This window comes from Lactuca saligna, chromosome 4 (assembly GCF_052625555.1).
Source record: "Lactuca saligna cultivar CGN05327 chromosome 4, ASM5262555v1, whole genome shotgun sequence".
NCBI classification, from domain to species: domain Eukaryota; kingdom Viridiplantae; phylum Streptophyta; class Magnoliopsida; order Asterales; family Asteraceae; genus Lactuca; species Lactuca saligna.
The window spans coordinates 316,831,894-316,839,166 of NC_136420.1; positions in this window are offsets into that span (position 1 = coordinate 316,831,894).

Sequence of the window (7,273 nt, forward strand, 5' to 3'; positions counted from 1 at the left end):
AGATGCGTTTGACTGCAATGAGATGAGATTCCTTGGGATTAGCTTGGAATCTAGCACATAGAATGGTTCCAAACATGATATCAGGGCGACTTGCAGTGAGGTAGAGAAGAGATCCAATCATCCCTCGATAAAGAGAGTGATTAACATCAGTGCCGGTGGGATCAGCGTGTAGCTTATCAGTTTTGGACACCGGAGTAGAAGCTGGTTTGTAGTCGCTGAGAGAGTACTTAACTAGCATGTCAGTAATATATTTACTTTGACAAATTGAGATACCTGATTTTTGTTGCTGAACCTCAAGACCTAAGAAAAAAGTCATATTCCCCATCATGCTCATTTCGAACCTTTGAGACATGATCTCAGCGAATTCTTTGCTCAGCTTCTCATTTGGAGATCCAAAGATGATATCATCGACATATATTTGAACAAGAATCATTTCTGAGCCTTTCTTTTTGATGAAGAGAGTATTGTCAATTGCTCCTCTTTTGTAGCCATTTTCAAGAAGATATGATGTCAGTGTCTCATACCAGGCCCTAGGAGCTTGCTTCAATCCATATACAGCTTTATCTAGTCTGTACACATAGTCAGGGTGTTCTTTGTCTTCAAATCCTGGGGGCTGTTTGAGAAATACTTCTTCTTGTAACACACCATGAAAAAATGCCATTTTGACATCCATTTTGTAGACAATGAAGTTCATGTATGAGGCATATGCGAGAAACAGTCTTATTGCTTCAATGCGAGCAAGTGGAGCAAAAGTCTCCCCGTAGTCGATGGATTCAATTTGAGTGAACCCCTGAGCAACAAGTCTTGCTTTGTTGCGAGTAATAATACCATCTTTATCAACCTTGTTGCGGTAGACCCAGCGTGTTCCGGTGATGGTCTTTCCTGATGGTCTGGGAACAAGGGTCCAAACCTTGTGCCTTTCGAACTCGTTCAGCTCGTCTTGCATGGCTTTAATCCAGTCAGCATCTTGAAGAGCTGAGTGTATCTTGTCAGGTAAAATCATTGAAACGAAATTAACATACATGCAAAAAATATTAGATACACGAGATCTAGTTCGGACACCATCTTGAAGATTCCCAATAATTTGATCAACAAGGTGATCTCGATGTCCAGAAGCTGATTCCAACGGATTTGACACTGAAGTGTTATTGCTGAAAGGAACATAAGTTGCAGGAGAATCTTCAGTCTCAAGGGTTTCATCAGCATCGGACAAAAGAGTTGTCGAGCTGACCGCAGTATCTTGATTTACTGAATTTGGATCTGGAATGATAGGATCCGGAATAATAGCTTCTTCTTCAGTATGAGAAACTTCATCATATGGGCAAGAGAGAAGCTCTTGAAAGATAGAGGAGGAACGAGCTACTTTTTCATCAGTGTATGATTCCTCATCGAACTTTACATGAATGGATTCTTCAATGCATTGCCTGTTCACATGAAAAACATGAAAAGCCTTTGAAGCAGATGAATATCCAACAAAAATACCTTTGTCAGCCTTAGGCTGAAATTTTGATCTGGGATCGCGCTGATTAAGAATATAACAAATTCATCCAAACACATGAAAGAAGGATACGTCCGGCTTTCGACCTTTCAGCATCTCATATGGTGTCTTCTTGTGAACCCTGTGAATTAGAGATCTGAGTATAACATGTTGTATTAACAGCTTCAGCCCAAAACGACATAGGAAGACCATCATGAATCATTAAGGTCCTTCCTGCCTCAATTAGTGTTCGATTTCTTCATTCAGAAAGTCCATTTTGTTGAGGTGTGCGAGGAGCTGAAAAGTTCTGCCCAATGCCTTTATAATCACAAAATTCTTCAAGAGTTGAATTTTGGAACTCAGTGCCATGATCACTCCTAAGCTACTTAACTTTAATACCAGTCAGTGTCTCGTTTTGACGAATCAGGGAGATGATTTCTTGTGCAGCACGACTTTTCTTCTTCAAGAAAACCACCCATGTAAATCGAGTAAACTCATCCACAACCACCAGAGTATACTTTTTTCCTCCTTGGGAACGAACAGGAATAGGTCCAAACAAGTCCATGTGTAGTCAATGAAGAGGAACAGATATGCTAGAACATGACTTGGGTTTGAATGATGACTTGGTTTGTTTTCCTTGTTCACATGCTGAGCACATTTTGTCTTTGACAAAGCTGAGTTTTGGGAGACCTCTAACTAGATCTTGATTGGATATTTTAGATAGATTCTTAAAGTTCAAATGAGAGAACCTTTTGTGCCAAATCTAGCTGAGATTGGTTTGAGACTTTGTAAAGAAACATTACATCAGCGCCTTGTCACTTGAGAACATGTCAGGAACATATATATAATCTTTTTCTACTTGCTGAGAGTACAATGTTCTTGTCAGTGTTAATGACTCTTCCTTCCTTCTTTGTAAAATGAACTTCATAATCAGCATCACACAATTGGCTGATTGAGATGAGATTGTGTTTGAGACCCTTTACATATGAAACATTCTGAAACACCACATTATTGCACTTGATGTTTCCATATCCTTTAGTAAACCCCTTTCCATTATCTCCGTATGTTACTGCAGGACCAGTTTTCTTGACATAGTCTTCCAAGAGAGACTTGGATCCTGTCATATGTCTTGAGCAACCGCTATCTAAGTACCAGAGATGCTCCTGACCCTGCAGTGCTGAGAAACTAGTTAGAACACACTGACCCATTGTAAGATGCGTCATTCACACAGTTATTTGACAATATATTATAACACTCTTTAGGAAGCAGACATTTTAAAGAATTTGATTTAAGAGTCCATCTTTCATTTCTAACTTTGATGTTATCATCTCTTAATGATGTTTTATCAAACTTGCATTCAGTGATTTTGTGAGTCGTGTCACCACATCTATAGCAAATTCTAGTACCAAAGTTTTTCTTGGTAAGAACATTTCTAGATTTAACATATTTATATTTGAAAGATTCACCAAGTGAACTTTGACTCCTTTTATTTGACATTGAATTACTACAGAATTCAGTGTCAGAAGAACTAGAATCAGTGATGGATAAAGAGCTGACATCAGTTTCAGATTTAGACTTATCTACTGAAACACTGGAATCAGGATAATGTTTAAGTTGTTCATGAACAGCATGAAACACTTCGTTTGAGATAGGAAATGTGATAATATTTTCAGTGAGAGGAGTTGGTCTCTCAAGATGTGGAGGGTAAGAAGTAGGATCAATTCCGGTAATTTCAATATTACACTCATTAACACCATTAGAATCAGTAACACAGTGTTCATCAATGAGACTCTGATTAATAAAAGTGTTGCTGATAAATTTGTTTTTGAAACTATCTTTTAATTCATTCATGGAATAAAATTCAGATTCCTTTTCTTGAGATTTAAAAACCTTTTCAGCTTCAGCAAAATTTCCCCCAAGGATTTTCTCACATGAATGAGGTATTTGAGCAGAAATAACATAATTAGCATTTTTGTTAGATTTAGCCCAAAGTTTTAAAACAGTTTGTTCTTTGTTCAAGAGGTCTTTAACTTTATCAATTTCAGCAGATAGTGAGGAATTTGATAAACTAGTAACTCTTAGATTTTCCTGAGTAGTATCAATAATGTTATTTTTCAAGGATAGTTTAGTTTTAAGAAGATCAATTTGATTCTGCATATCTCTTATGATTTGATTCTTCTTAGAATTAAGAACACCCAAATACTCAAACATTTTGATTTTTTCATTCATTGAATAAGAAACAAAGTTTTGAACCTGATACATTGAAGGAGAATTAGTGTTGTGCTTCCTGGAGTTTTCAACTGCATCAGACATATCAGCATCAAACGAACTGTTCTGACTTTACATTCATCAGTGTCTTCTATCTTGGTCATCAGACATTTAACTTCATCATCTGATGACTCCTCATCAGTCTTCTAATTTTCTTCTTCAGTGACAAGAACTTTATGTTTCAAGTTCTCTGCTTTTAGTTTCCCAACCAACTTGTTGTACTTCTGCTTCCAGCATTCATCTGAGCTTTGGGTTCTTTGCTTGCATTCTTTTGCAAAATGATCAGTACTACCACAGTTAAAGCACTGAGCTTTCCCTTTCCTTTCAGTAGCATGTTTCTTGTCAGCATCTGATCTTTTTGAAGATTTCCCACTCATCTTTTTCTGAAACTTTGAGAAATTTTGGCCTGATTTCTCAAAAGTCTTCACAAATAAAGCCGCACTAGCAACAACTTTTTCCAGATCATCAGTCTCGCTTTTAGAAGAATCAGTGTCTGAATGGTTTTCAGTGTCTGACTCTAACACTTGCTTTTTGTTTGAGAATAATGCCACTGATGACTCACGCTGAGCATCCTTCATCAGCTCCTTTCTCTGAAGCTTGGATTCCTCATAGTATCAAAGGTTTCCATAGAGACTTTGTAAGTCCATTGTGTTGATCTTTTCACTATTTTTCAGCACATCAACATGATTCTCCCAACTTGCACCCAGAGAATCCAAAAACTTCTGCACTAGAACAGTTCAATGCTTCAACTGATCTAGTCTCCGCAGATCATTAACAAGAGTATTAAACCTGTTAAAGGTTTGAGTCAGGGTTTCACCTTTCTTTGCAAAAAAATGTTTATACCTTCTGTTTAGATCATTTATTTGAGTAGCCTTGACTTCTTTAGTGCCTTCAAAAGGTACAGTCAACGTGTCCATCATTTCTTTTGCTGAGATGCAATTCTGAACTAGCCCAAAGATATTGTATGGCAAAGCATAGCTGATTGTAGCCCGAGCACGAACATCGAGACCATTCTTTCTTTTGTCATCTGCTGTCCAGTTTTCTCTAGGTGTTTTCTTCATGGCACCATCAGGAACATTGTTTTTCACGGGCTGATACATTGGAACATATGGACCTTTTTCGATGATGTCCAACATGTCTTCATCTACAGATTCTAATGCATAGAGAGCCTTTATTTTCCACATAGCAAAATTGGTTTCATCAAACAGAGGAATTTTAGCAGAAGGATGATTTGATGAGTTTGAAGAGGAAGATGATGAAGCCTTTTGTTTGATAAAAGAAACCTGCTTTGATACCAATTGAAAGGACCTTAGATCAAATGATTTATCAAACAATGACTATTAATAAGAACAATGAAGTTTCACAAAGAACTTTCACTAAGAATGATAATCTCACAAAGAGATTATTGTTCGCACAAAGCGGCTATTAGGGTTTGTGAAAGACGATGCCTTCACAAACCTATACAAAAGACTATATAGAACTATTATAGACAATCCCTGCAAATCAGGGATGTTCTAGCTAACTAATAAACGATAACTATGAAAACAAGATAAATACTAAATCTGTTACATTAAAAAGATATACACTGAACAACTTGTATGCTGACACTAGATTACGCGCTGATGCTGAGTGATCAGTTTCAAACATCATCATATTATAAGGTTCGACCTTACAAGTATGGTTTGAATTTTGATGTCAAAATTGGTGTAATGTGATTTAATGTTACTCTTACTAACTTTACGATAACTTTGTGGAAGTATGCTTTTACTCAAACACAAAATGTTGGAGATGTCCCTTTTACCATAGTTTTGTGTAAAATTGTTTTTTTCTTCAAACAAAATTGTTTTTTAGCAATATTTATTGCTCTTATTAACATGCAATAAGGGGTTGCTCTAACTAATATGCAATGAGGGGTTTTAGAAATATTGACTACTCTTATTAACATCTAGAGATAGGAAAACTGATTGCTTGTATGCAATATATTGATAATCAATTTTTATCATTTTCATGTACTGTAAGCTTCTTTTTAGTATTTCATACCCATTCTCAAAATTGGAGCTTTATGTGGTATATTTTAACTGAAGCAATACGATTGTAATAATAAAAGTTCATATTCCATATTAGAGCATCATATCATAGCATATTGAAGCATTTGTTGATTTTGAAAAAAAAAATCAATAATATTTTGATTGAATCAATATGATTGAAGAAACTTATCATCTTTGTTTCGCCTGTCACTATAAATATAGATTATTATTTTAAGAGAATATTCTACATACAAGAAAGGTCATCTTTGTTTCTTTTGTCACGAATAACATAGAATATTATTCTAATAGAATACATATAGACAAGGATATAAAATATAAAATATTAGTTTAATAGGAAAGAACTTAAAATATCATTCTAACAGAATTTCCTTTTGGTTCGTTTTAGTTGAAGCAATACAATTATAAAAATAAAAGTTCATCTTCTGTATTAAAGCATCATATCAAATAAAATTGAAGCTTTGGTCGATTTTGGAAAAAATAAAGAATAATTTAATTGAAGCAATAAGATTTGAGCAACAAATCATCTTTGTTTATTTTTTTCACAAAAAATATAGAATATTACTCTGATAGTTAGATACATGCAAGATCATATTTGTTTCTTTTGTCACAAACATATAATATTGTTCTAATAGAATATTCTACATACATACAAGAACATAGAATATAAATTATTATTGTAATAGATAATAACAAATGATACTACTGTTACGTAATTTCTTTTCTAAGTCAATTCATGACGATCAATAAGAATACAGTGTACATATATAGTATTTATTTCAATTGATTTATGACTATATTTATAAATTATTAACTGAAGATTCTTTATTTGCATGTCAATGTAATGATATTGCAGAAGAATCTCGTTTAATTGTCATTTTGTTGATTTTTATTGAAGCAACACAATCAGAGGTTGACATTGATCATTAATCGGTTACAGAAATTGGAAGCTTTATTAGCAATCGATCATCCATTTTTATCCTTTACATATCGTCTTATCTTTAGTAATTGCATGTAATCTTTGATTTCAGCAAATAATTAGCTACTTTTAATATGATTTTCATTGTTCTTTGAAGCAATACACAAAAAGTTATTCTAATTAATATGTGGAAGGTTGTATTAATGGTATATGTTAATGAGATTTTATACAATATTCGCCATACATACATTAACGTCAACTATGATATTGATGATGGTATTAAATGGTTCTTTAGTTTGCACTCTAAGTATTGTATCTAGTTTGATTTTGTTTTCTATTTCATATTATTAGCCATTTAAAAGCTTTGATTTCAGCATTATATGACCTTACTGTGTTTTAGTGCATCATTATAATGATAATAGAAAAGTTTAATTTTTATTCTATTAAAATATTATATGTATAAACATTTATACTATTAGAATATTACACAAATACACATTGATTTTAAGTTAATGCCAGAAAATCTCGAATATTATCATAATATTATTCTATTTGGTTATTTTT